The following is an 18,296-nucleotide window of genomic DNA, read 5'->3' on the forward strand; positions in this document are numbered from 1 at the left end:
CAGGAAACAGGCAACGTTGACTTGGCCGTTCCTCAATTGTTGAACGCCTGCTAAACCCTGCCTCACGCATCAGATCAGGCCTTTGGGACATGTGCGGAGGGCCTCTGGAGTGGAGATGGGTGCTTCCTACAGAAGGTGCTGCACAGCAGGTAGGACGGAACATGCAGGCAAAGCGTCGGAGGAGGTCTCTGCTTTCAGAGTTGCGGCCTCTTCAATTCGCGGCCCAACTAGAAAGGAGGGATACGGAAGGAGAAAACACATGTCTGGAAGTCTCAAGGTGAGTCAGGAGCCCAGGGCCAAAATGGAGCGACTGATTTAGATGGTGGAGGGGGGGAGGCACTGCCCAACACAAAAGTAACAATCACCTATTGGGAGAACTTTTCCATAAATTGGAAACCAAGAGGGAAATGAGCATGAAGTAATCAAACAGGCTATAAATAAAGGTTAAGCAAAGTTACAGTTGACAGTAAACGAAGAGTAAAGTGCTACTTATCTCAGCGAGGAGCAGCCTTCAAAAGAGGAGGATTATTCTGTACATAAACCTTTTGTGTTGCCATTTTTCTATTCTAGATTGTATTTGTGTTATGATGTAGTGTACATCTAATTGCTGCGTGGAGTGGCATTAGACAAATTGCATAATGGTAGCCTCTGGTCTTGTAATGAAACTGTTGATGCATGCTCACTTTTTGCCTCTCAGAAGTGTTCAAGTCACAGAATATCTTTGCTGTTGAACAACGCGGATGGTATTTCAGACCTACCATGATCCGATTTAATGTAGTATCAGGAGAGAAAAGGGGCACTTTTTTTTTTTCACAACAAATTTTATTGATTGATTGATCAGGTAAAGCATATATGTGGCACTCCACAATCAGGAGGTCACCACCGAATATCATGACACGTTTTAGCATTATTGCATAGCCCAATCAATGAAAAGAGAAAAACAAGAACCCCCCCCCACCTCCACCCCCTTTCCCCAAACCACCCAACTTCCCGTCTACCCTCCCCTTATCCCTCCCTAACCCCATGCACGTGATCACATTAAACCTTCAGTACTTGGTCGTAGTGTGCCCGGTATGGCGCCCCTCCCTAGGCCTGGTGGTCCTCCTCCACCTGTAGTCCATCCTCCTGTAGTGGAGTAGTGTGGCTTACTGGTTAGAGGCGGCAGGCCTGAGAGCAGAAGTCAGCCTGGGACCAGGGTTCAATTCCCGACGCGGCAGGGTCGTGGACCTTGGTCAGCGGACTCGATAATTCTCGCTTCGGTGCTTACTCTAATCAGGGGTTCCACTCGGCAACTCTGGGCATTAGCTTGCCTAATCTCCACAACGGCCCCACCAATTCCGGGGATGCCTGGCTCCACCTTGGGGACTCCCAGCAGGGACCATGCCACAGGGAAAGCCAGGACGGGTTCCCCAGAGTTATACAGCGCCGGGACGCCCCGTTGCTGGGGCAGCTGTGCGCTTTACAAGTATACTACATTTACATTTACATTTACATCTGTTCTGCCGGAGGGTCCAGAAGTAACCCCCTATACTCCGCCCACCTTTTCCAGATTTTATAATGCTTACGGGGGCATCCTCTGGCCTCAAACACCGGGCGCTCCAGCCCCATAAAGTAGTCCAGTCCAGCCTTCCATGCACACAGTGGGGGGGCTCGCACTCCCTTCCATGCTCGTGCCAGGTCCCTTTTTGCAACGACTAGACCCAGTAACAAGAGATGGTGCTTGTATATATTTCCTCCTACCCCCTCCAATATATGGAGAAGCCCTAATCGAGGGGTGCGGGGAAGATCCCACCCCAATACCTCTGACAAACAACTCCAAATACCACTCCAGAATCTGGTCAGGCCAACACAAGACCACACAGTGTGCAGCAGCGTACCCCTCTCAACTCCACAGCGCAGGCACTCCGGGGACACGATCAGGCCCGCCTTCCACAACCGTTCACGGGTGTAATAGGCCCTGTGTAGGTATTTGAATTGGATGAGCCTGAGTCGTATCGCTATGGCAGTCCCTCTCGGGGACTCCAGTGCCTCCCTCCAATCATCATCATCTAAGGGTCCAACGTCTTTCTCTCAGGCATCTTTGAGGGGAAGTAGGGAAGAGGAGCAGTGAGTGACTAGCGTTTGATAGATTTGGGACACTTTCTTATCGCGGAGGTCTCCCATGAAGACTTTCGCCTCCACCGGGCTGAATTCCGGTAACGACTCCAAGCCAGCAATGCTAGGTGCTAGCGCATGACGAAACTGTAGGTATCGAAAGAATTGGGTCTTGGGCATATGATACTCGGTCCTGAGCTCCTGGAATGATTTGAGGGTGACCCCGGTCAGTACATGTCCTAGTGACGAGATCCCGATGGCGTCCCACCCACCAAACCCCGTCAACGAGGCCAGCCCGGGGAGCCTCCTGTTCTTCCACAACGGAGTCTCTGCTGTTAATCTGCCCCACCAGCCCATGCGACGCAGCGCTTGTCGCCATATAACGAAGACCACTCGCGTGGCACATGGCAGCTTTCTCCGTAGCTTGGCCGAGTATAGGATCATGTGCAATGTATTGTCACCCATCAGCGAGCGCTCCAGGGCATATGCCGGGTCTCCTCTGTCCCCATACCACCATTCGTTAAGTACCAGCAAGTGGGAGGCCTGATAATAGGACAATAGGTCCGACGTGGCCAGGCCACCACAATACGTGGACAGGAAGCACGTCCGCAGCGCCACCCAGGCTGCCCCTCCAGCCCACAGGAAACGGCCCAGGACAGATTTAACTTGCCGAAACCACCGGGGAGCGATAAGGTGGGTGTGGTTCTGCAGCTGGTATAAGAGGCGCGGGAGTGCGACCATCTTGAAGATCGCAGATCTACCGAAGATAGTAAGAGGCATCCGGGACCACGTTTTGACATCCGTCTGGACCCTCTCCCACACTGGTACCACGTTACGTTCCCATGCAATGTCTGCGGATTTGGAGAGGAACACTCCCAGGTACTTTAATCCCCCGGCCGCTATCTGCAACGCTGATGCCCAAGGGTCCGCCACAGGGGCACATTTTTAGCAGTTGAAAAGTATTGCTTATGAATTTACAAGTGAATAAAAACCTATGCTGGTAAGAAAGCAGGATAGAAAGTCAGCTATTTACCAATTTTAATGCTGAGTTGGTGTTGGATCCAATGTCATTTTACGACGCATCTTTTAATTTCCATTTACTTCATTCGCCTGATCATTTGGCACGATATATGTTCCTTTCAATAGCACTTGTAATGATATTTGGGAACTCAGAAATGGTGCACAACACAAGTTATTGGGGAGGCTGATCGACATTACATGCATGCACGGTTTCTTTACACAAAATGTGTGTAATTATGAAAATTGTTCACAACTTAAAGGTAATGAAATATTGGCAGAAACACAACCGAACACTGCCTAGAACATGGAGGAGCTTGACTGTATTGTGTGCCTCTGATGACGAGTGCACACGTTTCTGTGCAATGATTCTGCGTTTAGGGTCTAATTCTCAAAGACTTTTGGTACGTAAATTGTGCTTCGCTGCTGAAATACTTTCATTTAAAAGTAGAACCTACAAATTGTTATCACAAAATGTGAATTTGCCCTTGGAATGGATTTGCTGATGCATAATACTATATCCGCATAGTATGACGATAGCCCTGAGCAGATCTGCTCCAAGCGGTGTATCGTAAGCACTGTGGGGATATCTACCTTAATGGATGAAACCCTCAAACCTGTGAGTAATCAAGTCTTGAGTAATCAAGACTATGTGGGAGGCATGTATCTACTCTAGATATGGTCCAGATCTACTCCTGTCAAGGGCGGGAGAAAATCTGTGTCCATAGAGAGAATGTGGAATATAGGCAGTATCTTTCGTTCATTTAAAACCACGCATTGGATCAGACTTGATGACTTGATGTCTGCACTTGTAAATTACAGCCAACTTGTTGCCGGATCAACAAGAGGAATCATGTTCAACTATGAAGGTGTGGTGTTAAAATATAGATCAGAAACAGCAGGAACCATGGCATATTCTCAGCCTGATTTATATAGAATGAGGCTATCCTGAAAACCTGCCGTGGATCCGGCCCACTTTGACTTCTGTAGGACTCTCCCCTGTTACGCGATCTGATTTCCATGTCTGCAGCCAAAGTTTGCATGCCTCCTATCACAAATGCATTTTGGTGTTAGGTGCCATTTCAGAAGAGTGCAGCAGTGTCCTTTCCTTTCTATTGTCTGAGTTCCTTCTCCCTGACCCCAGTTCTATGCAGTTGTTTTGTTTGCCCCACAGCTGCATTCATTTGTGCTCTAGGTTGAGGAAACATCGAACTCATTTGTAGGGGGAAGAGGAGAATGTCTTTGGTAGCGTCCTCGGTTGGTGCAGTGAGACCATCTATGGACTGCTGCAGTCTTTCTGCCTGTACCTTCTCTTCTTGCTGATCCTGTGAACAGAGGACCTACATACCCTCCGCTTCAATGACCAAAGACTGAGTGCATAATCTTAAAGTTGTACAAAAATGGGATTGGTACAAGCGTACTGGAAGATCTCTACTTAATGTTCCGCCTTGCAATATCTATAGTTTACTTATTTGAAAGAGCTTGAGAGGTGAAGACTGGGTGAAAACTTACTCTACAAGAAGGCTACTTTGTGATCTGATTAGATGTGCTGAAAATGGAGCCCTCTGTTGGTGACGTCTTTGTCTTACCCAGGGGTAGCACAGACCCTGCTAATCACCAGGGTGAATCCTATCACTTTGAGGATTTTCTTCTGTTTGTTTTCAGTCTTCCAATACCTTGCTAAATATGCCTTTCACACACCCATTTTCAGCCATGGTTTGTGGCAGATTTTTATGGCTGTTGGGAGATTTTGTTATGCATATTGATGGCTAGGCAGTGCCAGTTTAGAACATGGATCACTGGCAGCTGCTAATACAACTTTTCGTCCGTTCACCTTATCACTTGTCTTCAGACCGCCTTCTTCACTTCCGCGAATTTCACCGTCGCTTTTTTAAATTAATGTCTTGTTTTCCCTTTTAACTTCCTCCAAGGAGAGATTGTTTTATTCCATGCAATCTGTACATCTGGTATAAAATGTTGCAGTTTACAGAGTTTACCGGGCCTTTGTGGGCAGTAGCTGGACTTTGTTTTTAGTTTATCCCATGGAATAAAAGTATTTGAGCTTTAGGAGTTCTTCTGTTGCCTTATTCCAGTTTATAGTATAAATTGATGTCTATTTGCTAAAGTTATTTTCAAATATAAAAACACTTAATGGCTGTTAATATGTAAAGTTTTACCTTGGCTGGTCTGCTCTGTGGTTAACCGCATGCACAATTTTAAATTCAGAGTACAGTACACTGGGCTAACAAGTGATTTTTACTTTCTCTGGGTAAAAGTGCAATTCATTGATTACTTTATTTGATTTTGGGAAGAAGTAATTGGGCTTATTTTAAAAAAACTTTTAGAACTCCTATGTTTGGCCACAGAGACATGAAAACCATTACAAAAGATGTACATGCACCACAATCAGACACTACTGAAGTTTGTGATCCTAGTATGCAAAATCCTTGATTAATTCCTTCTTCAAACTGCGAAATGTCCCCTCCCCCCCCCCCCAACAATTTTCTATACTGATCAATTGTACACGTGCATTTTTGTATTGTAAATAAATTTGACGGAACAGTCACTGCTGCAATTGCAAGTGTTTGTGCCCTGGATTGTATGCAGGATATGTTGTATTATATTGCACATGTTGAATGAATTGTCCAGAGTGGAGCAACGTCCCTTGACAAATAAGCACTTCTTTAGACAGATAATCGGGGCACCCAAATCAGGCTGCCACACTCTGTAGCAAGTTTGTGGGGAAGAGCCTGTCATGCTGCAAAGAAACACAAGAAGTAAAAGTGCCTTTAACAGCTTCCAACCTGTAGGCCCATTAGCCTTCTAGGTGGTGGTCACTCTGGTTGGTTTTTCCCTTTATATGGGCTCCCCCTCTGGTCCTGTTCAGCAAGAAAGGATAGAATAATATTATGGATCTCCCGGTCTTCCCCAACACCCATCTGTGGACCTAATATTTGCTGTGTCTCACCCCCTCCTCCCTCCAGAGCTATAGTCCTGGATGCTTTGGGCTACTAGTGCATTTCAGTCGCAGCCAAATGTCTTGGAGGCTTAAATTAGGAGGGCACCCTAAACCGAATTATGACAACCGATATCCTGCAGCACTTTTTGTCAGGTTTGAGATTAGCAGACAAAAGCTAAAAGATAAATTATTAATTAGACAATGCTTGGCGACCAGAAGAAGAGGGCATGGCTGGGCGGGATATGACAGATGGCTATGTTTGATAGTAAAGAATAAGGGATATACAATTTAACAAGATGGATGCAAATTCCACCAGTAAAAGTGTTCAAACGTTAAGTGGTCATATGCTTTAAAAACGAAACAAAAAAAATCCACTCCTTGATTTCCTTTTGGACTGTTAGGCATGCATTCATGGCTTTAAGCAGGAGAAGTGGTATAGGGCTTTACTAGGACATAGAGGAAAGCGCAAACAGTATGCCACAGGATTCCCTCTGAGCCTGAAAGCAACCTCGCCGAAGTTTGGTTTGTATTTATGCCTATGCGGTTACTCGCAGCAGGAACAATGTACAAGCGGCCACCTGAGAGGAAGAGGCAAGATGTGATCTTGTCTACATTGCATTCTGTGCTGTAGTGCTGCTGAATGTATCGCTATAACCCTTATCCAATCAGTGCTCCACTGCCTATGGTTGGGTAGGGAGTTGGTTCACGTGGACAAACCTGTCCCATATAAATTTTCCCCATCTCACTCCTCTAACTTCCCAGGTCAGAGTACTTTAATCCAAACCGCAAGAAAGGAGGAGCCACTAAGTGACATTCGCACCTCTTACATATCACAAACCACCACAGATGGAAGGTAGACCACTGCAAAACGTGAATCAAATAGGGATTATAGGAGATGAGTGGGAGAGAAACTTATAAGCAACCTTTATATACAGTTTTTAAGTGTTGCAGTGCTGGAAGAATGCTTAGGGACTCTCCTCTTACCATACAGGCAAGGGAAATCCTGGAAGAAAGTGCAATGGGTGATACACTAGCGAAAAGGAGTTGTACAATAGGCAGGAGGTGCTGCAGGATTGTCGCTCTCTTTCCCCCCTCTTTTCGCCCATACAGGACGAGTGGTGCACTTGCCCTGAACTTTCCAAGTACTAAGATTGATGTGAGAAACCTCCCTAAACAAGGAGTGTTTTGATTTAATGACTTTTGTGGATGTTATGGAGACATGAAGTTAATTTTGAGGCATGAACCATGACCTGATAACATCTTCTTTCAAATAAATATTCTACATTATCTCTCACTTCTCTCATTACTTCTTTACAGAGAGTGTGGCAGGAACTGTCCGGGACTGTCAGGAACACAGTCAGGGACTTGGGCGAGGACTGGGAGTGGGGTAGAAAATGTACACAGAGAGGAGTACAGAAGAGGAAAAGGGAGCCAAAGGGGAAGCCTGTACAAGTGAACAAGATGGCTAAGACTCAGAAAGGAAGGGCACTCACAAGGCAATTTTGTATTCAGACTAACTACACCCAGGAAGGACGTGCAAGACATATATATGAAACAACATTAACAATAAAGGGGAGTGTGGGATAAAGCACTCAGGAGCTCTACACGGTAAGATTGAAGCTCAGTAAGTTTCTCACCCACAATTGCTGTTACACATACTGACTGCAAATACCCACATGCATGCAAAGGCAGGGTCTGTGGGGCTTATACCTATGGTGATGTTATAAATGTAACTCAAAGACAATACTCCTAGTGAACAAGAAACACCACCTAGGTAGTCTGCTGTGCCCATGGATCCTGGTGATCAAACAGGAACACACAAGGCAGTAACAGCACGAGGGTAGAACTAAACGCAAGCACAATAGACCAGGAGCTAGCAAGGAGGAGTGCTTAACAGGAAAAGAATGAAATCACACGGCACACTTGGCAGAAAATAGGTAACAAACATACAAGGCAACAGAAGCAAGACAACAGAATAGAAAGACCGCAAACTAGGAACTGGAACCAAGGAATCTGGAAGAAAGGCAGGGATTGGAAATGGATATACAGAAGGGGAGGCTACAAGGGTATACTAGAATAGTGCATGTAAAGGAATCCAGAAAACAAAGTAGCATAGAAGGCAGTGCTGGGGCAGGAACAAGAATTGAGCTAAAGCTCAGTAGTCTAGGTAGCACTGAAGGCAATGCTAGTACAGGAATAGGGAATTACTAAGGCTTTAGGAGTCAAGGTAGCACTGCAGGCATTGCTTGTTCAGGAACAGGGAATTAGCTACAGCTCTGTAAACAAGGAGTCAAGAGAGCACTGCATGCAATGCAAATCAGGAACAAGAAATAGCTGAAGCCCAGGAACAGGAACAAAGAATAACTATAGCTCAGGAACTCAGGAAACAAGAGCACTGCATGCAGTGCGAATTCAGGTACAGGGAATAGCTAGAGCTCAGGAACTTAGGAAACAGGGTAGCACTGCAAGTAGTGCTAATTCAGGAGAAGGGTAACTGCTGCAGTTCAGGAACAAGGAGTACTAAGGCAGGGGTCAAGGTAGCACTGCAGGCAGTGCTAATTCAGGAACAAAGAAAACAGCAGCAGGTCAGGAAACAAGAATAGCAAAAGCTCAGGGAGCACTGGAAACCTGGATCGGTCTCTCCAGTAAACCGCTACAATGACCAACCTTGGCCTGAAGGGAGCTGGGGCGGATAAGAGCTCACAGTAATCACATGCAGCAGGTGTGAGCAGGCTAGCAGCAGCCAGCCACAGGTGAGCTGAATTCCTCCACCCATCCTTGGCCTGCAGGGGTGGAGACAAAGCAGTGAGCAGGGAATTCTGGGTAATGGAGTTTCAGGCATTAGTAGGCTGGCTTCAAGTATAAGCAAGCTGGCTTTCACAAAAGCCGGCATGGATTGGGAATGGATGTCATTTCTCAATAAGTGTCCAAATGGCTGGAAGTCAGGATATGCATGCAGGGGAGGGTCTGGAAGCTTATTAGAAGACTGGAAAGTCCCACTATGTGGCCCCCTGGTGGTGGGTATGAGGGCACAGGGAGAGAATTGTGACAGAGTGCAAGCGTGTAGTGGGAATAATATCCAATATCCGTGATTATCTCAATTTATTAGGTGATTTGAGTCTTCACTGCTAACAAAAAAACATCCCTACCTTCTTGCAGCTCTTGGTGCAATACGATCCTCTGTCTGCCACGTTGGGATACTTGGCTACGAATTGTTTCATCAGTGTTAACATTATTCAGAAAAAAACTTCTTTAAGTTTGAGCTGTACAGGCATCCACTAAATGCTCATCTTCACCAATACAGCTGTTTCTAGATTCCAAATTGATTCCATCAAGCATTATAAGTCACTGCAACTTAATTTAATCTTCTTAATTTGCCTTTGAAAAATCAGTTTGAAAGCAAACCATTTGGACCCTTTTGTTAGCTCTAGACCAGTGTTCTTGACGGTGATTGCTCCTGCTAGAGGAATCACATGTAAGCTTCAGACTCTTTTTCCTCTGAAGATCTGTACATGGAGGCGAGCACTAGGTGCTTCCCTGGACTGTTCACTTCTTCCAGGCCAGTTTTTACACTTCAGTTCAACACATTTTACATAATCTAAATGGTCTTAAAGCTGTGAATTTGTGGCTAAAAGAACTTGCTCTTTCAAGGGTGCTGTGGGTTTTTTGTGTTATGATGGTCTTACTTTAGACATTAATTCGGCCATAGTAACTATTGCCTGGCGTATAGACTCCTGCACTTTTACATCTTAAAAGGTCATTCGCTTCAGTCTTAATGCCCATTTCACCAGAGCAAGGGCAACATTTGTAGCTTCCCAGAGAAACGTTTCGGTCACAGCCATTTGTAAGGAAGCAGCACGCACACCTTAGCCTTTCAGAAGAATTTCTCGCTGAACACACCTTCTATGAAAGATGCTGGTTTCAGCCGGGAGGTTCTGTGCAACTTATTTATTTGACGCTTGCTCGAGTGGGTCGTCCCCCATTCCCACTGTTCTCGGATATTAAATCAAATTCCAAGCTTGTTGGAAAGGTGGGAGAGCTGGTTGATGGATAATCCGTTCCACTAAACCTACCTTACCATACGGTCTGCAAATGCAATGCTACCACTATGCATACCCGAAAAGAAAAAAACATGTAGGAGCTAGTGTAATGCCCAGTTTTGTTGAGCTAGGGGTGGGTTTCATGCCACTTTTGAGTGTGGCATGAAACCCACCCGCTTTTGAGTGTGGGTTAGGAGGGGTGGGGGGGGGAATCAGGGGACTCCAAACCATATCCAGGCTTGCCAATCTGTGTGCAACCATTCTGTTGAAATGTGACACGTGACTCCTCACTGGAAGAGCTGGTAAACTTCGTCTGAGCAAGCATTTATGGAGGACTGTTACAGGCTTGCCAGTCGATGTGTAAAGATGGAATATTTGTTTAACAACTTTTATTGTTTTTTAGATAAAAACTCAGAACCTAAAAATAACAGTTTAAGGGGTACTCACAAGGGCATTGGGCTTAAGTTCATTGCTTAACATAAATGTTCAATTGCAGTATGAAAAGCTATGTTACTTTTACATGTCACAACACAGTCCCATAAATTACTTCAATCTTTGTCCCATTCTGCTTTTCTCTAAATCATCCCAAACATTTCTGACCGTTTTGATATCCTTTTTTAGCCACTTCACCCAACTAACAAGCACACGTGTCCACTGCTTCCAATAGCAACTTACTGCGCCCCCCTTTTCTAATCCATCTCCATCTCCATCAATCTATCCCTATTCGAAACACTAATAAACACTAAAGAGCTTGAAAGCACAAATTTACACAACTATTCCACCAAGATAAAAAAAACACACATTGCCAATCTGCTAACTAATTAACTCTAACCTTGGGTTCCGAAGTAGTGTGCAACTTGCTGCAAAGCACTTCAACATCTCATCTGGGTGGTAACTGTTATATAAATACTTTTACATTTACAATATGGACATTTTGCATTCACCACCAAGGTCATTAAAAGTTTATTTTTCTCCAAATGCAGAACGTTGATTGATTGGGATTGTTGGAAGCTCATGCTGCATGACAGTATGTCAGAACTGCAGATGCTCTTTCTGGTTGAAATTCTGGAAGGAAACAAACCTATATGTCAGAGTAAGAAGTAAATCATTTGTCAAATACTTTAAATGATGCTACATAACCTATTTTTCCTGAGCATCTTGCAAAGATAGTAAATTGTTAGTGTTAAATCGGATTATGTAAATAAAACAGTTTAGATTCCAAGTCGTTAGCTGGAAGAGCCTTTGATAACCTTGCCCTGAGATTCCGTTGTCGGGTGCAGAAGGAAGCAGGGCACCAGCATGCAAAATTATACCTGAAAATACCCTTTCGAAAAGCACATATGCCAGACCAACAGATCAAGAACCCCACTGGATGGAAATGGGTTACTGTCGTGTAAATAGGCAGTGCACATTCAATTGGTGGGGAATAGCACCAGTCCTGGCTCAAATAGTTTACTTTGAGAGACTGGGTGGTTATCATAATAGCCAAACTCTCAAGAGGACTGCAAAGCTAACTAATATCGTGGCAGGTTGCTGTGCTCATGAGTCTGCAATAAGGAGACTTAGGCTTTGCGTTTTTTGTGGGAGCAGCAGTGCCTTAGATATGATCCTTTTGCAGCGCTTACCATGTATAGATTTATTTCTCGAAGATGCATCTCACTCCGCTGCAGCCACTTAAGGTGAGGTTTTTATTTAGAAAGTCAGGAGTACCTTTAGCATTTTTCTTCCCCCTGATGCAGTACTCTATTAAGTAATGATGGTTTTATATTCTGTTTTTAGTGGCAGGCAGGCACTATTCTAACAGATGAAGAGCCTTTGGGCTTTGCTGATATCTTGAATTTTAGGTCATACCTTTGACAATATTGTGAAGTACTCAAGGTGAGACTTTGTACCGAAGGAAAGAGTTCAAAGTATAACTTCACGCACGCTTTTTAAAATTTGGTTTTAATATGTATCCTCCCTATGTCCTGATGAAGACCTGCCTATAAGGTTTTAATTGGCCTTTCCCCAATTTCGGGTCGTAATGTCGACCATCACCTCAGCCTGCATTGTTTTTTTGTTGTTTTTTTTAACGATCCGCAAAGCGGCAAATATGCCTCCAAGTTATAGATTTAAACTAAGGTATTTGATTTCTTAGCAGAAAGGCTTTGTTTGTTATGGTTTGTGACCATTGCTGACCATAAAGTGAACTGTTTTTCCTTTTTCCTCTATCACATATGCACAAGCACTTCTGAGCACTTTTCTGCACCTAATTGCTCCAAAATCAAATGTAATTAATTTATATATGCTGTTCACCTTCAATAAAATTTGAATTTTTGTTGCATTCAATTGTTTCTGTGTGTATTAATTGTGTGTACTCTTCTTCTAAGTAATGATATTTGCCCCTACCCTTTGGATTGGAGGATATTTATTACATGTTTAGAATCAGGATATGATGATTAAATCTGTTTATCCTCTGTTTTGCATTATCCGATAGGACCATTTTGTTGTCTGTATATCATTGTACACAGGTCCTTTGACTGCGTGGGTTACCCTATTGTGTTATAATGGTGGTTATGATTTGGTCCCCACGATTTTCATGTGAGTCGAAACTGAAGGGCTCGACCTTCATGACTGAGTATGTGACTGTGATTTCACTAGCAAGGGTTTCCCTTTATGGAGACACATGAATGGGAGTGGGTGATCTTTGCTAAGTGATACTTGTACCATGTGTAATTGGCTATGACTTTTTGCGAGAGCAGATTTATTGCCCCTTAAATCAAAAACCCATTTTTTTAATAATATGCCAGTCCACAGACCCTTTGACAGAGTGCATCAACATGTCCCATCTTAACAAGAGGCCGAGCATCAAAGCCCATCTGTCAAGCGAGTTCTCCAGGAACAGTGTACTTCAGGGCAATTGAGCAATTCTTGTAATAAGTATTGCTTTTCTCCTTTTATGGGTAATACTGGAAGCTCAATAAATTGCAAATGACATCCTTTGGCTTTGGTAAGGAGTTATGACATCTAAGTCTTACTGGTGGATTTTGGAGTGGTGTGGAACGCCTCATTCAGCTAGCACTTTTATCACTGAAGCAGCTTCAAAAACTCTTAAACCAATAATCACTATACTGATCAAGATTAAAGTTAATTTGTATCTAGCACTCTGACTTTCAGGACTTATGCACATATAACGCAATGAGGCAGTTGCAAGTGGGGAGTCTGAATACTCTAGCCAAAGTGCAGTGTTGGATTATTGCGGGCATGGACGGACAGTTAAATATCTTACTCATTCTGCAACACCTCATGGCCCCTGTAGCACAATGTCATTTTGGTAGGACCAGTTTGAAAAAAAGGTTTGCACTGGGCAGAAGTGCTACTAATACATCTGTGCTAACAACTATATCATAGATATACAGACAAATAAATTGAACTAGATCCAACTGATATACCAAAATATATTCTGTTTATTATTCTTATACATTTTTCTTTCTTTTTCTTTCTTTGGTTTGTGATTATTACCCAAAAATCTTAAATGTCATTACATGCAAACAAACGACGGTTAAAATGGTTAAAACACAAGGTTATTACCCCATTTGATATATCAATTATTATGACCACACAAAAAGAAAAACAATCTAAGATGAGAAAGAAGAGAACTATTTCATGACAATAACAATGATATATCAGTAGATCATGGGATGTAAGGCTGGAATTAGATGTTAATATCCAAAATGAATCAGGAAACACTGGTTGAAAGACATAGATGTCACCAACGCGTTTCAGTCTTGGACCTTCCTCAGGGTGAATCTACCAGTGGCATTCTAAAATACAGAAAAAATAACAAACATATATTTATGATACAGATGTAAAATGCACTAAACACCTAACTGTTGCAAGTGGGAGTCTGAATACTGTAGCCAAAGTGCAGTGTTGGATTATTGCGGGCATGGACGCACAGTTAAACATCTTACTCATTCTGCAACACCTCATGGCCCCTGTAGCACAATGTCATTTTGGTAGGACTACACTGCTATTGCCCTGTCTGTACCATCACGGTCTCTCTTCCTCCACATGATTTGGATAATAAGTGGTGGTTATTGTGAAGAGCAGAGATCTGACAGGGTGTGTTCGTGGTGGCAGAGGCACAGGACACTGAGATACATGGGCCCTCAAACAGGGCTCAGGGTTGCTTGCAGAAATTTCAGGGGTACACCGAGGCTCTCTGGATGGACTTGTGTGGAGGTACATGGGTCCTCATGCTAGGGCTTCATATTGCTTGCAAGTGTTTATGGGTGTAGAGAGTGTGCAAAGACCTGCAAGCACTCAGGCTGGGGTTGATGTCACTCTGGAATTTCACAGGCACAGTAGTGGGTGCTGCGGCTCATAGGTGCCTTTGCAGGGGGCAGTGTCACTTGAAGGAGAATTGCATGCCAGGTTAGGTAGCAGTTGCATGTCTCTGATCTCAGCTTTTCAAATATGCTGTGTTGTTGAACATGTGCTCTTATCTACTCGCCAGGTAGTCGGTCTTCTGCTTTTTATGTTTCCGCAGTACAGCTTTCTCAATTCTGTAGTATATTCCCCTAGAGGGTGGCACAGCCAAGGTTTTTTCCTGTGGTCCCACCTTTTTGTACTTGGGTATGGAAAGCTCCTTTAAGAAAATTGTTTACACTGGATCAACCAAAGAGGTCAGCTTGTATCCAGTGGCAGCTGGGCTCCAGTCAAATGGCATCTCAGATTCATAATTGCTGCTTTATTTATTTGCAAGGTGCATATTCGGGGGCATGGCCTACGGGGGAATGGAGTAGGCCGTGTCTCACTTGCTCTCTGTATTTTCGGGGCCCATACAGCACTATCTACAGCACCGGGGCGGCCTAATGGGCATGGGAAAGCAGTGAGACGGTGTGTATGCCCTTGGCCTTACTGTGAGAGAGTGGGGCACACAATGGGGGCTGTTTTCCCGCCAAGGCTGGGCACATCTGCCGGTTACCCCCGTCACCATCTTACCTGGAGGGCATGAGAAATCTGGTGAGGGGCGATTGCTGACTGCCCTGCTGGCAGCCTGCCCCTGGGTGGTACATGGAGGGGGTGGCATCTTTCCTGCCAGCTGACTGAGCTGAGCCTCCTAGGTGCCACTGAAGAGCACACTGAGTGGAGCAGAGGAGCGGCGCTGAGGCCTAGAGCTGTGAGCCGAGCGGCTGTGCTACCCCTGGGTGTCTGTGGCCCATCGCTACTGGGAGCCCCCAGGGAAACTCTGAAAAGGTACCTGCGCATTCGGGTGGCCCAAACAGGCTCGCCTGCCAGCGACTGCTAAGGTCGACCACCTGCATCCCTCTCGGACCTGTGTCGAGCTCCACTAATGCCCCTGGCCGGGAGTGAAGAACCCGGAAAGTTGAGCGGGCACAGGGATTGGGTGGCCCCTCCTGCGGCCTGCTACTCCGCGTGGCGGTAGTGTGAAAACTGTGGCCTGACACCTGAGGTGTATTGCGGAGCCCTCCTGATGCGGTGACAACTGTCTGCATATATCAGACGCCAGGGGGTGCAGCGAAGGACGTCTAGACTGCAGGGGGGACCTGGATCCTGGCCCTCTCGGCCTGGTGATCACCGTAGAGTGAGCCTGTTGGGCCGCACTCGCTTGCCCGGTTCCCCCACCAGCATCGCAACCACAGAAGAATGCAGAAAAGGTGAGGAGCGGGGACTGCATAACTCGCCTTGATCCCTGTGACTTCCCCGGACCGTATACTCTTCCTCTGAACAGCGTGTTGAGGCCTACCAAACTCTGCGGCCTCCCTCAGTGGTCTGAAGCCCTGTCATGTGGGTGGGGTCTGGGCCTACTGGCAGCTCTCCACCTGTGAGTGAGCCTGGATTGTGCCCTGGTCCTGTAGCCTGTGGTTTGCTGAGGTGTGGAGCCAGAGGGCTTGCTACTGGAATCACATCGTTGCACCTGATGCAAGGAGGCACGAGTCTCCTAGATGTGTCCTGGGCGGAGACGGCGTGGATAACACAGGGGCGCTCCCCCACACTACAGTGGCCAGGACTCCTGGGGGCCTCCCTGACTCTTTAGTTGGGAGTCATGTGCTGTTTCTGGCACTATCCCCCATTGGCTTCCCCTGCTCCACTTGCGACTGCCCTCTTGACTGCTGTGGGCAATTCTGCAATGAACAACTGAGACCACTGCTCTGCCTGGCGGAAGGTGGGAAAAGCGAGGTGGCAGATGACTAGGAGGAGCTTCCTATACCTTCCCTAGGACCTGGTAATCAAGTCTCCCGGACCCTAGTCTGAAACAGCTTTATCACAACAGTGGTCACTCGCCTGCCCCAATCTACCGGTCCCACTACATCTCGCCTCTTGACAGGCATCCGACAATCCTGCTCTCTTGTCTGGGACTTGCAAAGAATGTGCTGCTATGTCACGCTCCAAAGCTGCAAAAGACAACCTGGTCCTGTCGCTCTGGACCTAGCTTGGGCCTGCTGAATGGGAAGCGCCAACCCCAGAGATCGGGCCCTCGTCTTCTGCCCCGGTCATGCAAGGTTACATGGATTGCTTCCTGCAAGAAATTCGTTTGGAGATTAGCTCCCTCAAGGATGAGTTTAAATCATGCTTCCGGGACCTCCTGAAAGACATCTCCGACATAGGGGAGCGAGTGTACGATCTTGAATGTACCGTAGATGCACCGTCAGAAGACCAGGAGATGCTATGGGCGCGGATAACCGCTTTAGAGGAGCAAAACATGGAGACCTCATCCAAGCAGAAAGGTTTAGAAAACAGAAGCTGCCGTGACATCTGCATCCGGGGTGTGGGGTGTGCCTAGGGGTGCGGAGGGCAATGACATTGTGTCATTCATGGCAGACCTCCTTTAGGACATCCGGGGAGAGGATGCCTCTCCTCCGACACAGGGTGCATCGCGTGGCTACTTTTACAGAGAGGTGTTACCTCGAAACCGGTCCGGTCCTCGGATGCTTGATTCAGTTCTGGGAAGGACATGGCTTTTGTAGTTCGGACTGGACTGTTCCCATGGGGCAACAGGGTCAGAGCTGATTTGCATATCGCCATTGTCTAACCCAGGGTGGTGTGGAGTGCAAAAAAACGATGGATTTGGGCCCAGATCTTTTGACTGGGGGAGTGTGTGACATTGATCCACATTCAGTCTATCACTTGTTGTTTTTGCAATTGCCGCCCTAAGTGCGCTGGGGATGCCCAGACGTGGGTCCCAGGCACTCCACACCACTTGGAGTCAAGCTAGCGGGGCTGAAGAGAGGTGTTACCTCGAAACCGGTCCGGTCCTCGGATGCTTGATTCCGTTCTGGGAAGGACATGGCTTTTGTAGTTCGGACTGGACTGTTCCCATGGGGCAACAGGGTCAGAGCTGATTTGCATATCGCCATTGTCTAACCCAGGGTGGTGTGGAGTGCAAAAAAACGATGGATTTGGGCCCAGATCTTTTGACTGGGGGAGTGTGTGACATTGATCCACATTCAGTCTATCACTTGTTGTTTTTACTTTTACAGGCCTCCAGAGGCAACCCTTAACTGGTGTTCCTGGGGCATACCGTACAACTGTACCAAGGTCTGTCTCCTGTTACGCTGCAGAAGCGACGAGAATACAAAACTGTTACTGTCAAGCTTCATGATCTGGGAGTCTGCTACCAGTGGGACCACCCCTTTGCCCTCTTGTTCACATAGGAGGGCCAACGCCACTCGGAGGCCAAGCACCTAGTGGGACTTCCTGATGACACTGGTAACCGTACTGATCCGCCCGCTCAAGACCTACCTGGAAAGATATCTCTGACTGGTTTGGACCACGGTTAACCCGCAACTCCTCGACAAATGACAGGCAGAGGCGTTAACGCAGGAAACCAAAAGGGACAGCATACATCACCTCCGTAGCCTCGGGCGGGGAAACCATCTCCCACGTCTCTACTGCAGGCTTCCTTTGAACACAAACACCCTCCGTCATGTCTATATTAACGCTTTCCTGTGAACTCACTGGTGGCACTGGGTTGCGGGCCTAGGGGAGACTATTCATGTGTCACAAGGATCTCTGCTTACCGCCACCAAAACTAGACTATTCTCTCCCGGGAGGGTGACTCCTCTAGCGGGTCCAGGGCACTTGGTGCCGGCCTGGAGCGATGGGTGAAAGTCAAAGTCACTGTTGGGCCATTGTTATTGATTACAATTGGTCTTTCTTTCCAGGTCAACTTATGCTAC

The sequence above is a fragment of the Lissotriton helveticus genome, chromosome 2_2 (genome assembly GCF_964261635.1).
Source record: "Lissotriton helveticus chromosome 2_2, aLisHel1.1, whole genome shotgun sequence".
Lineage (NCBI taxonomy): Eukaryota > Metazoa > Chordata > Amphibia > Caudata > Salamandridae > Lissotriton > Lissotriton helveticus.